At 30.2% G+C, this 26,640-nt stretch overlaps 1 long non-coding RNA gene across 1 annotated transcript in view; it reads left to right on the plus strand.

Moving 5' to 3' along the window:
* LOC139426775 (uncharacterized) overlaps positions 1–26,446 on the plus strand; it is a 147,054-nt gene extending 120,608 nt beyond the window's left edge. Inside the window, exons 2-4 of the long non-coding RNA XR_015429112.1 lie at positions 16,641–16,755; positions 18,806–18,897; positions 26,326–26,446. This is a non-coding gene — a long non-coding RNA (uncharacterized LOC139426775). The remainder of the gene's footprint in view (positions 1–16,640; positions 16,756–18,805; positions 18,898–26,325) is intronic.
* The last annotated feature ends 194 nt before the right edge of the window (positions 26,447–26,640 follow it).

The following is a 26,640-nucleotide window of genomic DNA, read 5'->3' on the forward strand; positions in this document are numbered from 1 at the left end:
AAATTTGTATTGTTTCATCACTTGGTAAAATGTAATTAAATGGAATAGAAATATAATCAGCTGGATGTTCTTGTTTTAAATTTATAAAATCGTCATGTAAATAGATTTCTGCTAGTTTTGCCTCTGTTTGGATTGTTAAATCTAATGGTATCGTACCAGCTAAGACCTGAAGGACCGCTGTAGAAGTGGTTCTATAGGCTTTTGTAAGACTCAAAAGTGGTATACGTTCGATCGTTTTAATTTTATTTAAAGTTCTGACATTATTATTGTACCAGATTTCGGAACCATAAGTGATAATTTTTAAGATGGATGTTTAGAACATATATTTCCTTGTTCTTGGGTCGATTCCCCAGTCAACGCCAGATAGTCGGTTGAGTTTAGCTTGAAAAACAGTAATTTTATCAAAACTTTTTTCCAAATGTCGCAACCAGGAGAGCTGTGTGTTTAAAAGGAATCCAAGGTAATTAATATTAACTTCAACGGGAATGTTAACATCGCAGAGCTTGACGGTTGGTTTCCTGGTATATTTATTTGCTTTTGGAAAGACTATAGCTTTGGTTTTTTGATTACTGAAAGAAAGTCCAAAATGTTTAGCCCAAGACTGATAGTCTTTTAGAACTTCTGCGGCCCAAGGGCCCAGTCTATTAAGTATTGTGCCAGTAACCATTAAAAAGAATTCATCAGCAAATGCGATGACAGACTCGTTGTCCGCTTTAATTTTACGAAGTATTTTGTTTGCTACCCTGCGGCACGAACCCTGCGGCACACCCCTACATACTGTCTTGTCAACGTTTTGGTCACTGAGCTGAAATGTAACAAATCTTTGATCAAGAAAACTCTTGATCATCTTTGTAAGTGTTTTGGTACAATTCAACTCAATAATTTCTGCCACAATTCCGTTCCACAGGACGCCATCGAACGCCCCCTTGATGTCAAGAGAGACACCAAGTGTATGATGCTTTTTCTAGCTTTGGCCTGTTCTATGATGTTTAGGACTGATTTAAGTGCCGTGATAGTCGATCTTCTGGTCCTAAATCCATGTTGATCGTTTTGTAGAAGGTTGTTATATTCAAGAAAAAATTTCAATCTATTTGTAAGAAGCTTATCGAGTATCTTACCCCATGTGGGCAGAAGGGATAATGGCCTATAGGCATCAGGAAGAGCCAAATCCTTGCCAGGCTTTGGTAAAAGGATTAGCTTTGCTCTTTTCCATCTCACGGGGAAGTACTCGAGTTGGAGGCATTTGTTAAAAACGTTTTTGAACCACACTGGTTCGAGGCGATGAACGGTTCTCCATATTTCTGACGGTATGCCGTCGATGCCCGGAGATTTATTTGACTTCAAATTCACTACCACCTGTTCAATTTCCGTGTCCGAAAAAGGCTGTTCCAAATGGCAGCTTATAGTGTTTGGCAGTGACGTGACCAGGTTACTTTCTGTTAAGGTGCCATCCGGTCGCATCTGTCTTTGTAAGAATGCCGTTAAAGAAGTTGCCCCCTTTGCAATTCTGTAGTCAGGCCCAAAACAGTTCTGGTTGGTTAATTTCTCCAAGTAATTGCGAAGTGTCAACCTCTTTTGTTCTCTTATACTTTTTGTGTACAACAACTTTTCCCTTTTAAAGTCAATTTGCTTTAGTTTTCTAATGGTGGGATCGGTCTCTTTTTGGAAAAGCCTTCTTTTCGCTCTCAGTTTCTTACGTTAAATTGAGAGGTCTAAAGACCACCATTTCGGGCTCTTAATAAAAGATTTACCAACCTGTTTTCTAGATTTACCACAAATCTTTATCATTGCAGTCATTACATCTTCAATATAAGAATCCATTTTCGAACAAGTATCAACCTCCTCCAATCTATTTCTACAACTATCAATCAATTTCTTAGTTTAAATTGAAAAGTTAAATAAGTCAATGTCTGAATAATTAATACGACACGTACTCAGTTTCGGTTGAAACGCTTCGTTTATTTCCATAAGAATAAGTCTATGATCGCTCAACGTGTCCTGATCCATGACTCTCCAATTATCAATCTTGACATTTTGTGTGATTAGTGTCAAATCAATCCAACTTTCGCCAATAACGGATGAAAAGGTGGGTAGAGAGTCAGGATTGTTAACAATATCCAAATCCATTAAAAAGATAAAATCAATCATTTGTTGACCTCGTTGATCGTTTACATTACCCCAAAGGGTACTTTTGGCATTGAAATCGCCATTAATAATAAAAATACTATTTTGATGCCGAAGAATAAAGTATTGCAGTTGATCCAGGGGAGTCGATAGATCGGCAGAGGGAGGAATGTATATAGAAACAAAATAAAAGTACAAATTACTATAAGTGACCTCAATAATCACCATATCTCTACTCACTAGTGCTGGAAAAGGCACTGCCCCTTGTCTTCTAATTAGGACAGCACATCTTGGTTTGCTATCTGCTGCGATTATTTTGATGTCATTTTGAAAATCAGTTATTCTATTCTCATTATCATAGTATGGTTCGTTAATTGATCCAATCATAACTTGGTTTTGTATGAAGTCTATGGAGTGTTGAATATTTGCGATTTTGGTATGAGCAAGATTTATATGAGAGATATTAATACTGTTTAACTTATTAATCATAATTTATTCTTTTTATTATCAAATCTCTCTCCCACAGATATCTCTTGCATTTTTCACTGGTTGCACTGTGACCGATATTGAGTTTTAATCCATACTTAGAGTTTGCCAGCTTGCAATTTCCACATTCAGGTTTTGACCTGTAGTATGGTGATATCTACGAATGGTGATACCGGGATCATTATGAAGGGTGCGTTTACGACAAAAAATGAATGCATGATATTTTAGTAGGTGAAAGGGTGTGACCGTTGTGGTTGCACCAGGGCTAAAGAGAATAGAAGGGCTAGTTCACTCCGCTCTTAGAGCTGAAGCTACGATTTCCCTCCTCATGAAATCACTGTGTCCACAGATCTCGGAGATCGCAAGAAAAGATATTATGATAACTTTGCATCTTTCTCTTTGTAAAAATAAGTTAGACATTTTCTGGTTCTTAGTTTTTAAACTTTACGTAATTAACACTTTATTTCCGTTCATAAACATAGTTCAAAAAAACTTTCTTGGCCATAATATTAAAAAAATACCATTTTAAGCTTATAAAAATATTTTACTAGTTAGCGAAAATGACACTATAGATACTTTATTTTAAAAAGTTCCGTTTTAACTTAAATTATTAAGAAAAATTAAAGCATATATTGGCATTTTTTTATCTACATATTCTGTTATAACAATAAGTTGAGCTAAATTTAGAATCCCTAGTTTTTAAATATGCCGTTAAAAGCAATTTGTTCATACTTAATCATTAAGAAACATCAATCTTATACGCTAACTACTGAAACAAAATAATAATTTAGGTACATAATGACATTAGAAATTTTACAATTGTTTATAGATATTTAAATTTACGATGATATAATTCATAGATATTTAAATTTAAGAGAATATAATTTTTAAAGAAATCATAAATATTTAGAATAACTACATTAAAAATATGTTATGAAATTAGGAGAATTTCAACTATATGCTATATATGTTATTTATACTTTTTATCTACATTTTAAATTTCTTTGACTTTATCTATTTTTTAATTTTTTTCACCTGTCTTTCTTTTTGAAGTAACGAGGCGGTTTCTATTTAGATAATGAATTTTTATAAAAGTTCTTAACGATAGAATAAACGTATTGCTGTTTTATATTAACTGTGTCATTTCGGAATCCATTCTTTACATAGTTGTTCATTTACTTTAGGGAACACGTTTTTCCTTTCGTTTTTTTATCAGAATTTTTGCAAGTTGCAATCGCGCTAACTGGCATTTCGATAATAGTTTTAAATTTTCGTAAATTCACTGCAAAAACTGAGGAAAGTCATTATAGAAAATAACAAATGTCTTAGAATATGTCACACAAAAAAAGTGCTCCAATATTAGTTAGAGCTAGCAAGGCCGAACGCTCCGTTCTTGAAGTAAAAGTGCGAGCTTTGCGCCAAAGTGACGTCACTAGAGAAAATCGGAGGATTGGCGCGGCGAGAGTTTCTTCAAAGGAGTGAACCAGCCCTTCTATTCTCTTTTGCCCTGGGTTGCACCCGCACCAGTTTAAAATCTTGTTCACTGCTAACTGCATTTGCTGCTCGATGACTCTCATGTCGTGTGCAGGTGAAATAGAAAAAGTGCTTTAAGTAGTAACAGGTGTTCATTAGTGTCACATTTACACTTAATGTAATGTGACAATTTAATTATCTAATTTTATTTAAGCCTTCAATTTTTCGTTAAACGTTATTCCTTTTTTCAATTTGGCAATTTTATTTTTAACTTTCTTGTTGACCTTTCTCATGGTCGTTGCGGTCATCGCACTTCCTGTGGGGAAAGTCAACCAACCCCTCTATTCACGCCTTTCTTTTTCTTCTTTTAATTTTAGGGGGGCTAACTAGCCAATCCCTTTCCTTTAAATTTCAAACTCTCCGCCTCTTTAATTTTAATTGGTCGTAGTTTTTCTGGTCTACCCCAGTTAAGGAATTTTTAAGGCTTTTTAAATTACATTCTCTTTTTCTGGAGCCTTCGGGCAGGTTAACTTTTTCTTGTTCTCCGAGATGCGGACTTTGGTCCGTATCGAGGGATTTCTTTTTACATTTTTTCTTAACCTTTATCTTAAATTAAATCCATATCTATAATCAAATTCTGTAAATTTAAAATCAAAATTTTATACCTTTAATTTTTCTTTAACATTAAAAGCCCTCTCAAATTTAAGCTTTCTTCTCATATTTATTTTAGCGGTTAAATTACTCGTACTTTTATATTTAACTTTATGCATGACGCCTTTAGTCTTGCTAAATTCTCTTGTCACCCATTTCCTTTTAAAAGATATATTTTTGTCTGTGCCACAAAATTTGTTGGAATCATATTGCTTGTTTGTTACGCAATAATCAAAATAAGTAGTTTTACAAAAAATAAATGTTTAGTTGAACAGAAAGTTTTGTGTGATTTTTAGCTTTACCTTTATAGCTATTGTTTATCGCCTTTTTTCCTTCTGTATGTGGTGAGTACCTTTTTTTATTGTTATGGGCATGCATAAGTGTGATTTATTAGTTTCTTATTGGAGACATCAGCTTACTGTATTAAATCATATATATTGTTTGGATATAGCATGACTTTATCGTATTTATCTTTAATATTTAATTTATTTTAGTTTCGCCCTTTTTCCAAATTCGGTGATACCAAATCATCCAATTTGTTCAAACCTCACACTTTGTGACCCTTTGAATCTATTGGGTTATTGTTATCCCACATTAGCATTGTACTACCACTTTCCTTAACGATCACATTCCCCCTTAATTTATTTTAATTACCTTTCATATATTTCGGCCTTAATTTAATTATTATATCAATCATCTAACTATTTTTAATCATGACTATGTCCAATTATTAGTACATATACCAAATATTGCAATCTATTAATAAACATACATAAACAACGTTACTTTACTTTATACGCACCAAATAATAATTTATTATTAAACTCTTACAAAATGGTGCCGTATATTTTTTGTTGTGAGGTCCTAGGTTTTATTATGGTGTAATGAATTAAATGAAACAATACATTTGTTCTTATTTGAATTTTTCTCTATGTGTTTTGCTATTTGATTTGGTAGTGATAAAATTGATATATATATTTATAAGAATGTCATAAAATATTCTCAAAGTGTTTATTGAACTATATCTAACTGTGTATCTAACATTTTAAATAGGCATATTAATATAATATTACAAAAGTGATTTATTTTGTATTTATATATATTTTAGCTCCTATCAACTGTAATGTATATTATTTAATAGTGCTAATTTTACAAAACAAGGTGCTTTGATTATAATTTTTTACACAATCTAATAAGTTGTGTATTTTGTTCTATTATTCTACATAAAATATATTTAATTTTGAACTAAATTAATCAAGGTTTCTGTATTGATGGACTGAGTCCTAATTTTTATAAATTTTGTTGTATGCTGGCCATACAAAACTGAAAAGCCGACTTCAGTAAGTTTTCAAAATTGCTACTTTACCCATCATTTGGATTTTTTTTAAAAATAATTCAAAGTTTTTTTTTTCTTCAAACTACTCTATTTGTTTTCCTATCTAAACGCTAATTTGCTTTATATTTATGAATAAAAAAATAAAAAAAAGAAATAATTATAAATAAATATACTTACCATAATTGTATTTATACGTGATCTTATGTATATTAAGAATTAAATAATTTCCTGATTAGGTTATTTTGGTTCTACTATCTACTGGCTAAACTATTCTTTTGGTCAATTTTCTTTCTTACAAACAAACAAAATAAAAAAAAAGTTTTTTTTCGTCTTTCCCAATTTTTATTATTTAATGTTATCAACTTTTGTGAATTTATGTTTTGATATAAGATTTGGCAGGCTTATTTGATTGGTTTTGTTTCCTTTTCCCTAATGGTGTATCTGATAATTTAGTGTTTATTTGAATTATTACAAAAAAAAAATATTTGGGATAGTGAATTTCCTGAATCGTGTCTGGTAATACAGATGCCTCAATTATTATTTGGGATTACTTTATTAATATAATTGGGATAAAATATGTCCTGATTGCTCTGGGTAATACCTGAGCTCAACGATTTTTGGGAATGATATTTTTTTTAAGAGGTTCTTCCTGATGTTTAACTTTGGTTAATACGATAGTATAAATGAAGTACATTGCGTCATTGCAAAAGCCCAGGTTCAAACCCTGGTCCACTGTTAATTTAGGTTATATTCAGGAATTTTCTTCTTACTTTTTTGCTGGTAAATTAAGCCAGAATTTTTTTTGATTTTCCCTGGTCAAAATAGAACCAGAAGTTTATTATTATTTTATATTCCTGATCAAAAATGAATCAGAAGGTTATTCCTGGTCAAAGAAACCAGATGATAAATTATGATTTCCTGGTTAAAAAAAAACCAGATGATATATATAAAAAAAAAAAATAATGATTCAGGTGAATTATTAAATAAATTAAATTGTGTTGATGCTCTATGGGAAAAGTCATCTGCGTAACTTGTTGATTCCTGGTTAAATAATTTGAATATATACATTAATATTTAATAAGGTAAATGACTTTTATAATTTACCTTCATTATTTTAAAATAATAATTAAGTACCTTTTGAGGTAAAACAACTATTTTTTTGCTTTGTTTAAGAACATTCCTTCATTTGTCAAGTGTATTTAAAAAAAATTTTTTTTAATTATATGAATATTTTCTTTCGTAAAACAATTTTGTTTGTTACCATAATATTTTTTAAGATTGTTGTTATAATAGTACGTTATTTACAAAATCTTTTATAATTAACGATGCTTTAATTATTTAATGACTATTTGTACAAACGAATAAATATACAATAGGTCACATGTTAAACTAAAAAAAAAAAAAAAAATTATAATTATACCAAGATTCTTTGTATACATTTTCTGACTCAATTAATATATAAATTGTGTAAACTAAATCTTTAAATGCATCATCAAATTTATATAATAATAATAATTTCAAATTTAATAAATTAATGTCACTACCAATCATTTTTTTTTACTGTGTTTATCATGAATTTTGCGAACTCTTTGTAAATGTGATCACTATGAATAATATTTAATGTACGTAACCATACACTCTGTCTTTATTTTTAATTTTTTTAGTATACTTTCAAATCAATTTCTAATTTTTTTTAATCTTATGTTGTATTGAATTTAAGTGACTGGACATTTTATAATTTTCTTCATTCGTTCGATTATGCTCAATAATATAGTTTTAACATAAGTTGCAATAATTTTGTGTTTATAGTGTATATCTTAAGTGCTATTTATCAAATAGATATTTCTTCAAATATCTCAAATTTGTAATTGTACTGATATTTTATTGTATCGCAATTCCTGATCATGATACAAAGGTTTTTCTTATTAAGCACATTTGTGTGAAAATAGACATTTTCCTATTTGTATTCCTCATCATTCCATGCTCTGAGAATTTCAAGAAGAAGAATCTCCCCTCTAATGAATAACTTTTGAACCCTCACTTTCAACTACCGTTTTTGGTCTCATGGATGAATGTTCAAGGACACTGTCCCTTACGATAAGGTTATGGGATGAAGGAGAAAGCGCTGCAGGGGATGTCCAACTTGAATTCGCACACACATGAATTTTACTACTTACTTTCTCTGGAGTGCTTAGACAGATTTTTATGGCCTCTTCCACGACAGGATGTTGTAAAACCCCTGGTCGATTCCTGTTTCATCAATTTCGTTAATTGGGGAAAACACCTGCAGAAGGGAACCCTTCCCCACAATGTCCAAGGTTGAAGGGAGAGTCCTGTGGAGAAAAGGATCAAATGACCAGATAAGACTGTCCTTCTGTGGGGCAACCTCAAGGAATGACCATCAGAACCCTGCTTGTTGACTTCAATAAAACTGTGTCAAGAAAATCCCCCCCCCCACTTCCTCAAAAAAGTGAAAGATATTTCTCTCATCTTCCATTTTCAAGCTGAGTCATTTTTTTTGGAAAAAATAGACTTATCAATCACACAATAAACTTTGAGTCTTTAATGTACAATACTTGTCATTCTCAACTTGCAATTTAATTAATTGCGATCAATTTTTTTTATCAGTAAATGAGATGTTTCTTAAATAAGATGTTCTTTGAACATTATTTGTTAAACCTTATATTCATGAATATAAGAATAACTCTTAATTTATTTTATTCATTTTAAGTACTTAGTTTTGTGTCAGCAATTTAAAATTTACATTGCTTATTTATGAACAATTTTTTTCTCCAATCCTTTTATTACAATGTCTTTTTTATTTTTATTAGTGTGTATGGTTTACATTAATTCTGTTTAGCGTATTTTTTTGGTTCACATATTTTATGATAAATGAATTTGATGTATAATAATCATCTCAAACATAGTGCACTCTTTGCGACTTTTCCATTCAAAATTTCATATTTTTGTTGAAATTACTAATTGACAATGTATTTATTTATGGCTAAATGCAATCGAATTTTACTTTTGATTCCAATTTAATGTTATTATTCCTGTTATGTCATATTAATTGACATTTATTAGTAATTGTATTTACATACTTTTTGTTTTATTTGGCCTTATTCGTTTTTATTTTCTTCACCGCTTTAGTTGCGTCACAATATGTTTGAAATTCATGTATAAAATTTTTTTAAAACTTTTACTGATGTTTCCAATTTGTTGCCCTTAACAATATTTGCTCACCATATATTCACTTGTTATTAGTGTTGATCTTAATTTTTTGTGTTTGTACGAACTATTACTGCTGTTTCTGTGTTTTTCTTTCCAGCGTTCGCGAAAGAGAACATAAGAGATTTTCTGCCTGTAACAATTGTTGTTAGCTATGTACAGAAATTCAGAGCTGTGTACAGAAATGGGTGACTCTTTTTCTAATTTTATCTTTTTCTACTTTTACCTTTTATGCTAAGTTTTGAATTTTATTTTATGGTATCTATTTTTTATTAAAAAAATTTTTATTTTTTCGTTATTTTGAATTTTAGGCAATTTTTTTTTTTTTAACTTTTTGGAACATTTTTTTGTATTGAGGAAAATTTTGATTTTTACTTATTTTTGTTTGAATTAAAATTTTCTTACGACTTCGAAAATTTTATAAAAATTTCCGGTCTGTCCGGGTATTGTCACATTTACACTTAATGTAATGTGACAATTTAATTATCTAATTTTATTTAAGCCTTCAATTTTTCGTTAAACGTTATTCCTTTTTTCAATTTGGCAATTTTATTTTTAACTTTCTTGTTGACCTTTCTCATGGTCGTTGCGGTCATCGCACTTCCTGTGGGGAAAGTCAACCAACCCCTCTATTCACGCCTTTCTTTTTCTTCTTTTAATTTTAGGGGGGCTAACTAGCCAATCCCTTTCCTTTAAATTTCAAACTCTCCGCCTCTTTAATTTTAATTGGTCGTAGTTTTTCTGGTCTACCCCAGTTAAGGAATTTTTAAGGCTTTTTAAATTACATTCTCTTTTTCTGGAGCCTTCGGGCAGGTTAACTTTTTCTTGTTCTCCGAGATGCGGACTTTGGTCCGTATCGAGGGATTTCTTTTTACATTTTTTCTTAACCTTTATCTTAAATTAAATCCATATCTATAATCAAATTCTGTAAATTTAAAATCAAAATTTTATACCTTTAATTTTTCTTTAACATTAAAAGCCCTCTCAAATTTAAGCTTTCTTCTCATATTTATTTTAGCGGTTAAATTACTCGTACTTTTATATTTAACTTTATGCATGACGCCTTTAGTCTTGCTAAATTCTCTTGTCACCCATTTCCTTTTAAAAGATATATTTTTGTCTGTGCCACAAAATTTGTTGGAATCATATTGCTTGTTTGTTACGCAATAATCAAAATAAGTAGTTTTACAAAAAATAAATGTTTAGTTGAACAGAAAGTTTTGTGTGATTTTTAGCTTTACCTTTATAGCTATTGTTTATCGCCTTTTTTCCTTCTGTATGTGGTGAGTACCTTTTTTTATTGTTATGGGCATGCATAAGTGTGATTTATTAGTTTCTTATTGGAGACATCAGCTTACTGTATTAAATCATATATATTGTTTGGATATAGCATGACTTTATCGTATTTATCTTTAATATTTAATTTATTTTAGTTTCGCCCTTTTTCCAAATTCGGTGATACCAAATCATCCAATTTGTTCAAACCTCACACTTTGTGACCCTTTGAATCTATTGGGTTATTGTTATCCCACATTAGCATTGTACTACCACTTTCCTTAACGATCACATTCCCCCTTAATTTATTTTAATTACCTTTCATATATTTCGGCCTTAATTTAATTATTATATCAATCATCTAACTATTTTTAATCATGACTATGTCCAATTATTAGTACATATACCAAATATTGCAATCTATTAATAAACATACATAAACAACGTTACTTTACTTTATACGCACCAAATAATAATTTATTATTAAACTCTTACAAAATGGTGCCGTATATTTTTTGTTGTGAGGTCCTAGGTTTTATTATGGTGTAATGAATTAAATGAAACAATACATTTGTTCTTATTTGAATTTTTCTCTATGTGTTTTGCTATTTGATTTGGTAGTGATAAAATTGATATATATATTTATAAGAATGTCATAAAATATTCTCAAAGTGTTTATTGAACTATATCTAACTGTGTATCTAACATTTTAAATAGGCATATTAATATAATATTACAAAAGTGATTTATTTTGTATTTATATATATTTTAGCTCCTATCAACTGTAATGTATATTATTTAATAGTGCTAATTTTACAAAACAAGGTGCTTTGATTATAATTTTTTACACAATCTAATAAGTTGTGTATTTTGTTCTATTATTCTACATAAAATATATTTAATTTTGAACTAAATTAATCAAGGTTTCTGTATTGATGGACTGAGTCCTAATTTTTATAAATTTTGTTGTATGCTGGCCATACAAAACTGAAAAGCCGACTTCAGTAAGTTTTCAAAATTGCTACTTTACCCATCATTTGGATTTTTTTTAAAAATAATTCAAAGTTTTTTTTTTCTTCAAACTACTCTATTTGTTTTCCTATCTAAACGCTAATTTGCTTTATATTTATGAATAAAAAAATAAAAAAAAGAAATAATTATAAATAAATATACTTACCATAATTGTATTTATACGTGATCTTATGTATATTAAGAATTAAATAATTTCCTGATTAGGTTATTTTGGTTCTACTATCTACTGGCTAAACTATTCTTTTGGTCAATTTTCTTTCTTACAAACAAACAAAATAAAAAAAAAGTTTTTTTTCGTCTTTCCCAATTTTTATTATTTAATGTTATCAACTTTTGTGAATTTATGTTTTGATATAAGATTTGGCAGGCTTATTTGATTGGTTTTGTTTCCTTTTCCCTAATGGTGTATCTGATAATTTAGTGTTTATTTGAATTATTACAAAAAAAAAATATTTGGGATAGTGAATTTCCTGAATCGTGTCTGGTAATACAGATGCCTCAATTATTATTTGGGATTACTTTATTAATATAATTGGGATAAAATATGTCCTGATTGCTCTGGGTAATACCTGAGCTCAACGATTTTTGGGAATGATATTTTTTTTAAGAGGTTCTTCCTGATGTTTAACTTTGGTTAATACGATAGTATAAATGAAGTACATTGCGTCATTGCAAAAGCCCAGGTTCAAACCCTGGTCCACTGTTAATTTAGGTTATATTCAGGAATTTTCTTCTTACTTTTTTGCTGGTAAATTAAGCCAGAATTTTTTTTGATTTTCCCTGGTCAAAATAGAACCAGAAGTTTATTATTATTTTATATTCCTGATCAAAAATGAATCAGAAGGTTATTCCTGGTCAAAGAAACCAGATGATAAATTATGATTTCCTGGTTAAAAAAAAACCAGATGATATATATAAAAAAAAAAAATAATGATTCAGGTGAATTATTAAATAAATTAAATTGTGTTGATGCTCTATGGGAAAAGTCATCTGCGTAACTTGTTGATTCCTGGTTAAATAATTTGAATATATACATTAATATTTAATAAGGTAAATGACTTTTATAATTTACCTTCATTATTTTAAAATAATAATTAAGTACCTTTTGAGGTAAAACAACTATTTTTTTGCTTTGTTTAAGAACATTCCTTCATTTGTCAAGTGTATTTAAAAAAAATTTTTTTTAATTATATGAATATTTTCTTTCGTAAAACAATTTTGTTTGTTACCATAATATTTTTTAAGATTGTTGTTATAATAGTACGTTATTTACAAAATCTTTTATAATTAACGATGCTTTAATTATTTAATGACTATTTGTACAAACGAATAAATATACAATAGGTCACATGTTAAACTAAAAAAAAAAAAAAAAATTATAATTATACCAAGATTCTTTGTATACATTTTCTGACTCAATTAATATATAAATTGTGTAAACTAAATCTTTAAATGCATCATCAAATTTATATAATAATAATAATTTCAAATTTAATAAATTAATGTCACTACCAATCATTTTTTTTTACTGTGTTTATCATGAATTTTGCGAACTCTTTGTAAATGTGATCACTATGAATAATATTTAATGTACGTAACCATACACTCTGTCTTTATTTTTAATTTTTTTAGTATACTTTCAAATCAATTTCTAATTTTTTTTAATCTTATGTTGTATTGAATTTAAGTGACTGGACATTTTATAATTTTCTTCATTCGTTCGATTATGCTCAATAATATAGTTTTAACATAAGTTGCAATAATTTTGTGTTTATAGTGTATATCTTAAGTGCTATTTATCAAATAGATATTTCTTCAAATATCTCAAATTTGTAATTGTACTGATATTTTATTGTATCGCAATTCCTGATCATGATACAAAGGTTTTTCTTATTAAGCACATTTGTGTGAAAATAGACATTTTCCTATTTGTATTCCTCATCATTCCATGCTCTGAGAATTTCAAGAAGAAGAATCTCCCCTCTAATGAATAACTTTTGAACCCTCACTTTCAACTACCGTTTTTGGTCTCATGGATGAATGTTCAAGGACACTGTCCCTTACGATAAGGTTATGGGATGAAGGAGAAAGCGCTGCAGGGGATGTCCAACTTGAATTCGCACACACATGAATTTTACTACTTACTTTCTCTGGAGTGCTTAGACAGATTTTTATGGCCTCTTCCACGACAGGATGTTGTAAAACCCCTGGTCGATTCCTGTTTCATCAATTTCGTTAATTGGGGAAAACACCTGCAGAAGGGAACCCTTCCCCACAATGTCCAAGGTTGAAGGGAGAGTCCTGTGGAGAAAAGGATCAAATGACCAGATAAGACTGTCCTTCTGTGGGGCAACCTCAAGGAATGACCATCAGAACCCTGCTTGTTGACTTCAATAAAACTGTGTCAAGAAAATCCCCCCCCCCCACTTCCTCAAAAAAGTGAAAGATATTTCTCTCATCTTCCATTTTCAAGCTGAGTCATTTTTTTTGGAAAAAATAGACTTATCAATCACACAATAAACTTTGAGTCTTTAATGTACAATACTTGTCATTCTCAACTTGCAATTTAATTAATTGCGATCAATTTTTTTTATCAGTAAATGAGATGTTTCTTAAATAAGATGTTCTTTGAACATTATTTGTTAAACCTTATATTCATGAATATAAGAATAACTCTTAATTTATTTTATTCATTTTAAGTACTTAGTTTTGTGTCAGCAATTTAAAATTTACATTGCTTATTTATGAACAATTTTTTTCTCCAATCCTTTTATTACAATGTCTTTTTTATTTTTATTAGTGTGTATGGTTTACATTAATTCTGTTTAGCGTATTTTTTTGGTTCACATATTTTATGATAAATGAATTTGATGTATAATAATCATCTCAAACATAGTGCACTCTTTGCGACTTTTCCATTCAAAATTTCATATTTTTGTTGAAATTACTAATTGACAATGTATTTATTTATGGCTAAATGCAATCGAATTTTACTTTTGATTCCAATTTAATGTTATTATTCCTGTTATGTCATATTAATTGACATTTATTAGTAATTGTATTTACATACTTTTTGTTTTATTTGGCCTTATTCGTTTTTATTTTCTTCACCGCTTTAGTTGCGTCACAATATGTTTGAAATTCATGTATAAAATTTTTTTAAAACTTTTACTGATGTTTCCAATTTGTTGCCCTTAACAATATTTGCTCACCATATATTCACTTGTTATTAGTGTTGATCTTAATTTTTTGTGTTTGTACGAACTATTACTGCTGTTTCTGTGTTTTTCTTTCCAGCGTTCGCGAAAGAGAACATAAGAGATTTTCTGCCTGTAACAATTGTTGTTAGCTATGTACAGAAATTCAGAGCTGTGTACAGAAATGGGTGACTCTTTTTCTAATTTTATCTTTTTCTACTTTTACCTTTTATGCTAAGTTTTGAATTTTATTTTATGGTATCTATTTTTTATTAAAAAAATTTTTATTTTTTCGTTATTTTGAATTTTAGGCAATTTTTTTTTTTTTAACTTTTTGGAACATTTTTTTGTATTGAGGAAAATTTTGATTTTTACTTATTTTTGTTTGAATTAAAATTTTCTTACGACTTCGAAAATTTTATAAAAATTTCCGGTCTGTCCGGGTATTGTCACATTTACACTTAATGCAATGTGACAATTTAATTATCTAATTTTATTTAAGCCTTCAATTTTTCGTTAAACGTTATTCCTTTTTTCAATTTGGCAATTTTATTTTTAACTTTCTTGTTGACCTTTCTCATGGTCGTTGCGGTCATCGCACTTCCTGTGGGGAAAGTCAACCAACCCCTCTATTCACGCCTTTCTTTTTCTTCTTTTAATTTTAGGGGGGCTAACTAGCCAATCCCTTTCCTTTAAATTTCAAACTCTCCGCCTCTTTAATTTTAATTGGTCGTAGTTTTTCTGGTCTACCCCAGTTAAGGAATTTTTAAGGCTTTTTAAATTACATTCTCTTTTTCTGGAGCCTTCGGGCAGGTTAACTTTTTCTTGTTCTCCGAGATGCGGACTTTGGTCCGTATCGAGGGATTTCTTTTTACATTTTTTCTTAACCTTTATCTTAAATTAAATCCATATCTATAATCAAATTCTGTAAATTTAAAATCAAAATTTTATACCTTTAATTTTTCTTTAACATTAAAAGCCCTCTCAAATTTAAGCTTTCTTCTCATATTTATTTTAGCGGTTAAATTACTCGTACTTTTATATTTAACTTTATGCATGACGCCTTTAGTCTTGCTAAATTCTCTTGTCACCCATTTCCTTTTAAAAGATATATTTTTGTCTGTGCCACAAAATTTGTTGGAATCATATTGCTTGTTTGTTACGCAATAATCAAAATAAGTAGTTTTACAAAAAATAAATGTTTAGTTGAACAGAAAGTTTTGTGTGATTTTTAGCTTTACCTTTATAGCTATTGTTTATCGCCTTTTTTCCTTCTGTATGTGGTGAGTACCTTTTTTTATTGTTATGGGCATGCATAAGTGTGATTTATTAGTTTCTTATTGGAGACATCAGCTTACTGTATTAAATCATATATATTGTTTGGATATAGCATGACTTTATCGTATTTATCTTTAATATTTAATTTATTTTAGTTTCGCCCTTTTTCCAAATTCGGTGATACCAAATCATCCAATTTGTTCAAACCTCACACTTTGTGACCCTTTGAACCTATTGGGTTATTGTTATCCCACATTAGCATTGTACTACCACTTTCCTTAACGATCACATTCCCCCTTAATTTATTTTAATTACCTTTCATATATTTCGGCCTTAATTTAATTATTATATCAATCATCTAACTATTTTTAATCATGACTATGTCCAATTATTAGTACATATACCAAATATTGCAATCTATTAATAAACATACATAAACAACGTTACTTTACTTTATACGCACCAAAATATAATTTTTATTGATCTCTTACAATTAGTATGTAAATCTTTCTGTTTTTAACGATTACACGCTTTTCATCTATTCTCATTTCTCAATTTAGTTTTAGACTAAAGAAAGAAGAGAATACCGATCCATACAGAACGCCAGGATGGCTGTAAATAAGATTCTCTGTATTGCCTATGTCAGTATTATTGGTATTATTTCATTACTCACTGGTAAGTATAGAACAATTTATCAATTCCTTTTAATTTCTGAAGAGTACAATCAAAAAATTTATTAATATAACTTATGATTTAACTTGAACCTTTTTTTCTTCAAAACGTTACGACGGATATATCCGATGATGCACGATAATAAGGTTAAAAAAAATAGATATTTTTGTTTATTGAGAATAACAGTGAGGTAAAAAGTTACTAGTGATTAATGTTTATTGTAAATACTTACATTTTTAACTTCTGCACAGGGGAATTTAGCTTTTAACTATGTTCAATAATACATATCCAGTTTCGTACAATATTAAGCTCTAGTTAAATGTATTGTTCATATTTTGTAAAAACAGCCCCCCCCCCCAATCGTTCTGGTCGAAAAAAATATAGTCCTTGTTTTTTTATTTACTTTTTCTTAAATATTTAGGTATAATATATAGCCTAGAGAAACCAGAGAAAGATAGTGAAAAAATTAGCTTTGATTTTTTTAAAAGAATTTAAAAAAAAAATTTTTTTTATAACCCGTTGCGTATGTTTTTCTTAATTTTTTATTTTTAATATTTATGGTTTCCTTTGAAAAAGAAACTTTGCATTTAATCGAAAAATATAATAATTGTTTCTTAATATCATTCGATTAATAACAATAGCAAAAATGAAATCTTCTCGATTTAATAGTTAAATTGTAGTTCATTTTGTCAGATTTATTAATTTTTTTTAAAAAATACTTGTATGATTTTGTTTCCACTCAAATTAAAATACAATTTTACTAAAATTACCATATAGTTTTTCTTGACAAACTCCTGCCAATGAACCCTTTACAAGTCACCACTCGTATTTGCATATATATATATATATATATATATATATATATATATATATATATATATATATATATATATATATATATATATATATATATATATATATATATATATATATCCGACTAGTAAATTCAGAGTTGAATATAGGATATATATTGTCATATTAAGGATAAAGCTAAAGAACGTAAGTACACGCTAGTAATCTAACGAAATAAGTCGTACTGCAGTGTTTGTTCAGTAAACAAGAACCTTCCTCAGAACAGTGTAGAAACGCAGAACGTGTTTCGACCGACACTGAGGAAAGTTCTCGTAGGTATAATTGCAACTACACTGGTGGACAAAAATAAGAGATGGAAAGCATTTTCGCACATGCAAGATACCCGCACACCGCTCCATGTGTTGGTTCCACAATGGTTCCGGAGAATGCCCAGAGGTACAGGCAGGAGGTCCTAGAGCCCTATGTGCGTCTTTTTAGGGGCGCTGTTGGCCCTGAGTTCATTTTTATGGACGACAATGCGCGACCACATAGGGCTCTCATGGTTGATGAGTATCTAGAAAGCGAGGATATTCAACGAAGGGATTGGCCAGCCAAATCCCCTGACCTGAATCCTATTGAACATGCATGGGATGCTCTTGGGAGATTTATTGCGATGAGCCAACCTCCCCCCAGAACCATTCTGGAGTTAAAAATTGCTCTGGTGGAAGAATGGGAGGGTCTTCCACAAGTCATCTTTAACTCCCTTATTAACAGCATGCATACTCGTTGTGCATACTGTCTGTCTGTCAGGAGTGACCACACTAGAGGCAACACACACTGTACAAGCCTCACTTTTATTGTCATCTTTCATCCTTAAGTTCAGACTACATTGGATTTATTGGCAATAGGTCTTGAAAGTGAATGGCACTTTCATTTTTGTTTTGCATACTTTATTATCTTGGAATAAGCTATATCCATACCAAATTTAATTTATTTATATTCAGTATTTTTTGAGATATTTGGGAAAATGTCTTCCATCTCTTAATTTTGTCCACCAGTGTACAGTAAGTCCACTTTTCTTTCAATTGTCCTCTATTTACGTTGTTTATTAGCTTTATTCATGTCAAAGAATAGTGCAAAAACTATTGTTTTATATCGATTTTATAATTTTTGTTTCACAATTCTTGCCTATTTTTAAGATTAGATCGATATTTGTGATATTGTAAGATTCAGTGCTTACATATAAAATTCCTCTTTTTAGAAGTAAATGGAGGAGGTTATGGTATTTGGGGTGATATACATTCCAATTTTACAATAAAATACAAAGAGGATTTTGAAAAATTCATAAAAAAGGTATCATGCCATATTTCTTATATTTTGTGACTCGTATTGTATTTTTCATAAAAAAGGTAATAATATACCGACGCTCTTACATAGTTGCATAATAAGGGGGAAAGATACTCCTGCCCGCCCTCATTTGGGCACACGGAGAAAATGACCCGTCGACCAGCACATGTGCCCTCCCGAGCAACCAGCCCGGCTAGACCACATCCGTGGCATTTATTAAAAAATAATCAAAAATAAAATTTGCATAAATAGTTGCATAATAAGCATGCCTTTTTTTAAGGCTTTTATGAAATAAGCCTTGAATTTGAACTAACTAGGAAAGTGAATATTTTACAAGACAATACTTTGCAATGCAATCATTGCCTGCCAATAAAATGATGTCCTAAAAGTAAACTTGTTGGTTGCGGCTGCGCGCTTTCAGACCCATATACTTTTGTTGAAAATAGTGCTTCGGTTTAGGTAGCGTGTAAATAAATTCCTACCCATTCGCGTTGTGAGAGGGAATTTATACCTCACTCAGAACACGTCTTACCCTGTCCAGACAATAGAATTGTTGAATCTATAGGGTTACACATCTGTGGCAGTAAATATTTAACTGAGGCAAGAAAAGTTTTTTTTAAAGAATACAAAAGGTTCTGGAGGAGAAAATCAGTTTTGTCGTAAAAAGAGAAGAATAAAAACTGTCAAAGCCTACATAAATCTTAAAAAAAGAAAATGCACAGCTATACTTTCAATATTTCATATTGAATTCATATGGATTGTAAACATTTGTTTGTTTTGAAAGAATTATCTGCATTTCAGGCTCTGTTTTCGAAAAAATTCATTTTGTACACATGAGCCTTTGTATTGCATGTACGATTCTAGTATGGCTTCTAAGCTTCGATTGAAATTTAAGCAAAATATTCGCGTTTTGATCTATTTGAATTATAACAAATCTTAGCCTTGTTTGATGAGTGTTATAAACAATATTTTGTCTCGGAAATTATATCGAAACTCATACTTTAAACTCATTTTATCGATGAAACTATTTAAATATTAGAGGGTATTTTCTAACCACACGGATATAATATTGAAAATAGCTGATTGGTTTCATAACATAAATGATTATGGTCTAAAGATGCTTTAATTAACAGTAAAGAAAACACATAAATTTGCCAGAATTTGAGACCATAGGAATGCTCTACACAGAGACAAACAGTAAAATAAATACCCTCCTCTTAGTAAGAGGTAAAATGTTACACGACTTTGTGTGTCGGTTTTGGCAGAATGAGGTAAAGGTGGACAAAAGGGATCAGAACTTAAATATTGCCGTCTAGACACCTAAGCTAATGCTTACGATGTTTTTTATTATTATTTATTTATTTTTACGCAGAAACGTATAATACCATTCAAGAAAAGAAGACTAATAGTTTAGAAAATATAATTGTTTTATCCACAAAAGAGACACTGTTTGACTTTTAATAATTAGCGCATCTGATAACTTTGCTATCTATAAAAATAAAGTATTATTTATTTATTTGTTTTTTTATATGTATTAGAATTGCGCAGATTTTCCAAGTTTAAGATAAAGTACAAGTCATCTTTAGTCTTTATTTGATTAAAAAATAACTTTTTTTAAAAAAATTAATTGAATAGAAATGCTTAAAAGTTTCGTTTAGTAAATTGAAAAAAAATTTATTATTTAAAAGTCAAAGGTAAACTAACAATGGAATTTCGAACAGTTTAGCGTTAGTATCTTTGAAAACACTATATTCCCCAGGTTATGGATGTACATGAAATTTTTTTCTGTACATATAAAATTTACATACATAATTATTGTACATATATAATTTACTATTTCATTATTTTTCTGCGTTAATAATACAATATTGTAGCAATAAACAGTTCGCGCTAATATTGCTTTTTATATCAGGTATATTAACCACCGACTAGGTGGCCGAGTGGTTAGCGTGCCTGACCCGCGGAGCCGATGGTTGCGGGTTCGAATCCCGCTCAGGGCATGGATGTTTCTTTTTCTCTGTGTTCTATGTCCTTTCTCCTTTGTGTGAATGTGACCCGCCCTATAAACAGGTTTGTGGTTGTGTGACGTGGGCGACGCAGCTCCACCGCCGAGGCTTCGCCGCAGGTGCCCACTGGGTAACGAGAAGAGAGTAGCAGTTCTGGCACTAAAAGGCCAATGGGACAATACATTCCAACGCCCGCCATTAAAAAAAAAATATTACAAAGAATACAAATAGCAATAATTATGAATGGGTTTTATTAAATAGTTAAGTTAATATTTTCTTTTTTTAAAGTTTTTATTAGCGAAAATTAAAGTTCATATTTGAAAATATAGAAATATAAAGCAATGCAATGATTGTTAATAATAAAATAATGATAGTTAGATTTCTCATACCAGCTGCAGTAAAAACCAATATTAGTAAAAAAAGAGTTTTTTTTTTTTTTTAGTATCTTTACACTTGATAGTATAAACAATTGTTTTTATACTGGTAGTTTGATGGGAAAATGATTTTAATGGAAAACTTTTTAAATGAATAACGTAAAAATTAAGCAAAGAGATAATAAATAATACTTAATTCAAAAAATTATTGTAGTGAAGGACTTTCGCGCGTATTTCTCTCATATCAACTTATTTGTTAAAGACAATTTTTTCAAAGATATTTAAAAAAATAAAATAATACAAAATAATAAAATAAATAAGAAATTTAAAACTAAAATTTTTTAAAGATATAACCAATTCATTTTTGAATTCATTGCTAAAAATAGAAATTTTATAAATCAAAAATTTTAAAAATAAAAAAAAAAATTCATGCTTATGTATATAAATATTTTTAATTTTATTTGGGGCATTTCTACAGTGATAATATCTAGTACATATTTCCCCAGATCTATGTAATAAACAAACTTTTGAAAAAGTAAGTCTATATCGTCATACTAGCCCATCACCTGGAGTAAAGGTATGGGGTGCCAATGGATACCCCTCTCGATCACCTCTTGTTTCATTGCTGGCACTTTGAGCAGCAGCCATTACATTTCTGATGTGTTAGGACCAGTTGCACTGCTTAAAGCCTCCATAACGCTACGTTTAAGCAGGACAAAGCACGACCGCATGTCGCCCGCACCGTCCAGACCTTCCTGGACAAAGAATATGTTCGCCTGTTGCCCTAACCAGCACGTTCTCCTGATCTCTCAGCAATTGAAAACATCTAATCAATGGTTCCCGAACGACTAGCGGGACCACCACTCGTCAGTCAGTACGGTCGATGAATTATAGCATAATAATGAAGCTGCGTGGTATGTTGTACCCGTATATGCTATCCAATATCTTTTCGACTCGATGCCCAGGAGAATGCATGCTGTTATTGCTGCCAAGAGAGGCTACTCTCAGTACTGATTCCTTAGGATCCATACATCCAAATATCCTGAAAATTTTAACACTTGTTCTTCCAAATATAATTGTATGCGCTCAATGAATACCATATATATATATATATATATATATATATATATATATATATATATATATATATATATATATATATATATATATATATATATACACTGCTGGACAATTGCTAAGGACGGATAACACTATCATCCATAGCAACCACAAAATGAAGGGAAGCAAAATGTGGAAAATTAGAATAAGTGCGGGATATAGTAAGAAGGGGTATGCGTATGTAAATTTTTTTGTCCACGTTTGTTCATCACGTGATAGCGCTGATAAGAGCTTTAAAGGTTTTGACGCGTTGTGGAGAGTTGTTGTTTCAAGTCAAATTTTTACAGGAAAGATTTAGTTGACGAACTTGAAATTTTCGGCATGTCTTCCCGATATTACTTAGATGACTTTAAGCGTGGCCGAATTATTGGAAAGATCGAAGAAGGGCGAAAAATAAGAGACGTTGCCAGGGAGTTCGACATCGCTGACGGTGTTGTCTAACGGCTGTGGAAATCTTTTAAAGCTACTGGAATGTGTAGTAAGCGGCAAGGGGGAGGTCGTGTTAGAAGTAAGACGCCTGCTGAAGACAGATACATCGTCCTATCAGTAAAAAGGAACAGGCGCACCACAGCTCAGCAGGTGGCAAATCAGTTTCTTGCTACCACAGGAAAGCAGATCTCCCGAAAAACTGTTGCCAGACGTTTGAGGGGAGGAGGACTATACACCCGCAGACCTGTTGTGTGCGTCCCATTGACCAGACAGCACCGTACTGCACGTTTGCAATGGTGTCGTGAGCATCACAATTGGACTGAACAGGACTGGGCATGCGTACTCTTCTCAGATGAGAGTAGGTTCAGTCTGTCATCGGATTGTAGACGCCAACTGATCTGGCGCGAGAGTGGTACTGGTTATCGTCCAGAAAATATTCAGGAAAGGGATCGATATCCGACATGCAGGGTCATGGTGTGGGCCAGAATCATGATCAATGGCCGCACGCGCCTACATGTGGTTGCGAATGGGACTATGACGGGCCAACGATACTTTGAGGAAGTTCTACTTCCTCATGTTCGTCTTTTCCGTGGTGCTGTCGGTGATAAATTTGTTTTTATGGGCGACAACGCAACATGTCATCGAACACTCGCTGTTCAGAATTGTTTAGACAGTGAGGGTATTCAACGCCTCGTATGGCCATCACGTTCTCTAGATCTAAACCACATTGAAAATGTTTGAGATGCTTTGGGGAGGCAATTTGCTGGTTGAAACTATCCTCCGACAAACAAGAACACCCTCATCCGTGCACTGACAGAGGAATGGGATAAATTGCCTCAACAGCTGCTGGATAATGTTGTGCGAAGTATGATACGACCTGTAGAATGTTGCATCACACTCCACGGTGGACATATTCCGTACTGACACCTTTCTTCAAGTTGCCTGCTGACACTTAAATGCATTGTTCCATTATTCCGTACGCAGCATCAAATGAACATTTTTTTTCTTTCAGATGTTTCATAGCTTTTGTACTTTCCAGAACAATGAATGTTCTTTATTCTAATATCTGAACAGTGTGGCAACTATACTTTATCCTACTAGGTCTCATGTCTCGCTTAATGTTATGCTACATTGCAATTTGTGATCCGTCCTTAGCAATTGTCCAGCAGTGTATATATATATATATATATATATATATATATATATATATATATATATATATATATATATATATATATATATATATATATATATATATATATATATATATATATATATATAAGTTCAAAATGAAGAATAAAACAAAGAAAAATTATAGACATATGAAAAGAAGGGGGGTGGGAAATAATAAGTAAAAAATAACAAACAACATTTTATTTAAAAAAAAAAAATTAAATGTTAATTAAAAAACCGGAAAAAAAGCCGGAAAAAAAAGATATAATCTTTTCTTCAGCCCACACGATTATATCCGCAAAGCAGAGTGCTTTCTGATATTGTATCAATAAAGCCAAAGCAAAATATATTAATACAATAGTGTGAGGAGCACTCAAAAAAATTTTTATAAAATAACTACAAATAAAATAGATCATAAAAAGTAAAAATAACAAGTAAAAACAGATAATAAAATAAAATAAAAAGAAAAAAACATTAAAAAGAGGGGACTATAAAGCGAGTAGCAAAATCATACTTACAAGGACGAATATTTTTCAAGAATGATTTAAAAATGTTTTCGCAGAAAGATTGCCAGATTACAAAATATGAAAACAAAAGCGCAAATCTAGTGTAACATGAGGGTTTTAAAGTGTCGTTCTTACTGCACTGCTGAAGTGATTAGTTATTATGAGTTTCGATTTGTTAGTTACCAAGGATGGGCCAAAATGGATGTGTGCAAGGTAATATTATACTGGACAATTTTAAAAATTGATCATAGACAGTTTTAGAAGATAGATGTTTATTTAAGAAAAAATATAAAATAGAAAAGAGAAACATAAATTGCCTGCTTTGCAAATAATTTTAGCCGCGGATTTGCACGATATGGATTAGTACATAGAAAAATTATTTAAATTATCAAAGAAAAAATTTTAATAGATAATTTTAACACGGATTTGCCCGATATGGATTTGCACATGGAAAAATTAACAAAGAAAAAATTTTTTGCAGATAATTTTAACCACGGATTTGCCCGAAATGGATTTGCACATGGAAAAACTGTATAGATTAACAAGGGAAATTATTTAGTAAAAAAATTTATAGTAAATATATCAAACCACGGATTTGCCCGAAATGGATTTGCACATGGAAAAATTAACAGAGAAAAAATTTTAGTAGATAATTTTAGCCACGGATTTGCCCGAAATGGAGTTGCACATGGAAAATTGTATAAATTAATAAAGAAAAATCCGTGTTAAAATTATCTATTAAAATTTTTTCTTTGATAATTTAAATAATTTTTCTATGTGCTAATCCATATCGTGCAAATCCGAGGCTAAAATTATTTGCAAAGCAGGCAATTTATGTTTCTCTTTTCTATTTTATATTTTTTCTTAAATAAACATCTATCTTCTAAAACTATCTATGATCAATTTTTAAAATTATCCAGTATAATATTACCTTGCACACATCCATTTTGGCCCATCCTTGGTAACTAACAAATCGAAACTCATAATAACTAATCACTTCAGCAGTGCAGTAAGAACGACACTTTAAAACCCTCATGTTACACTAGATTTGCGCTTTTGTTTTCATATTTTGTTTTCATATTTTGTAATCTGGCAATCTTTCCGCGAAAACATTTTTAAATCATTCTTGAAAAATATCCGTCCTTGTAAGTTGTTATGATTTTGCTACTCGCTTTATAGTCCCCTCTTTTTAATGTTTTTTCTTTTTATTTTATTTTATTATCTGTTTTTACATGTTATTTTTACTTTTTATGATCTATTTTATTTGTAGTTATTTTATAAAAAAAATTTTTGAGTGCTCCTCACACTATTGTATTAATATATTTTGCTTTGGCTTTATTGATACAATATCAGAAAGCACTCTGTTTTGCGGATATAATCGTGTGGGCTGAAGAAAAGATTATATCTTTTTTTTTCCGGCTTTTTTTCCGGTTTTTTAATTAACATTTAATTTTTTTTTTAAATAAAATGTTGTTTGTTATTTTTTACTTATTATTTCCCACCCCCCTTCTTTTCATATGTCTATAATTTTTCTTTGTTTTATTCTTCATTTTGAACTTATCTAATGAGTGCTGTTTACTTGCAGCTTAAGCGCAATAAATGAAAGTTATTGTTTTTCTTAACTTTCTTAGTGTTTTCTTGTATTTATATATATATATATCTATATATATATATATATATATATATATATATATATATATATATATATATATATATATATATATATATATATATATATATATATATATATCTCAAATTGTTATGCCAAATAAAATAAATTTAACCTTCTTTTAAATTAGATAATTAATATACATTTTTATTTTACAGTTCTTGGAGTTTTTCTTTGGCTGAATATTTAACCATGTCTTCCAAGAATATCGTAATCCAGCAAAACTAAATGATCAATAAGAGCAATGGTATATTGAAATAAAGTTCTCTTAAAAACTGATTTCTCGTTGACTATTCAAAATTTCAAACATGATTTCTGATCAATTATGTTTCTAGAATAAAGTGGATAATGTGTGCATAAATCATGGTTGGCGAATATCATATCAAATATCAGGTACTTTATTAATTGATATATTGGATACATATCTATATTTTGATGTATTCTATATAATGATTATGACTCTATATTGACAG

The sequence above is a fragment of the Parasteatoda tepidariorum genome, chromosome 9, assembly GCF_982258835.1.
Source record: "Parasteatoda tepidariorum strain Cologne lab strain chromosome 9, Ptep-v5.0, whole genome shotgun sequence".
Lineage (NCBI taxonomy): Eukaryota > Metazoa > Arthropoda > Arachnida > Araneae > Theridiidae > Parasteatoda > Parasteatoda tepidariorum.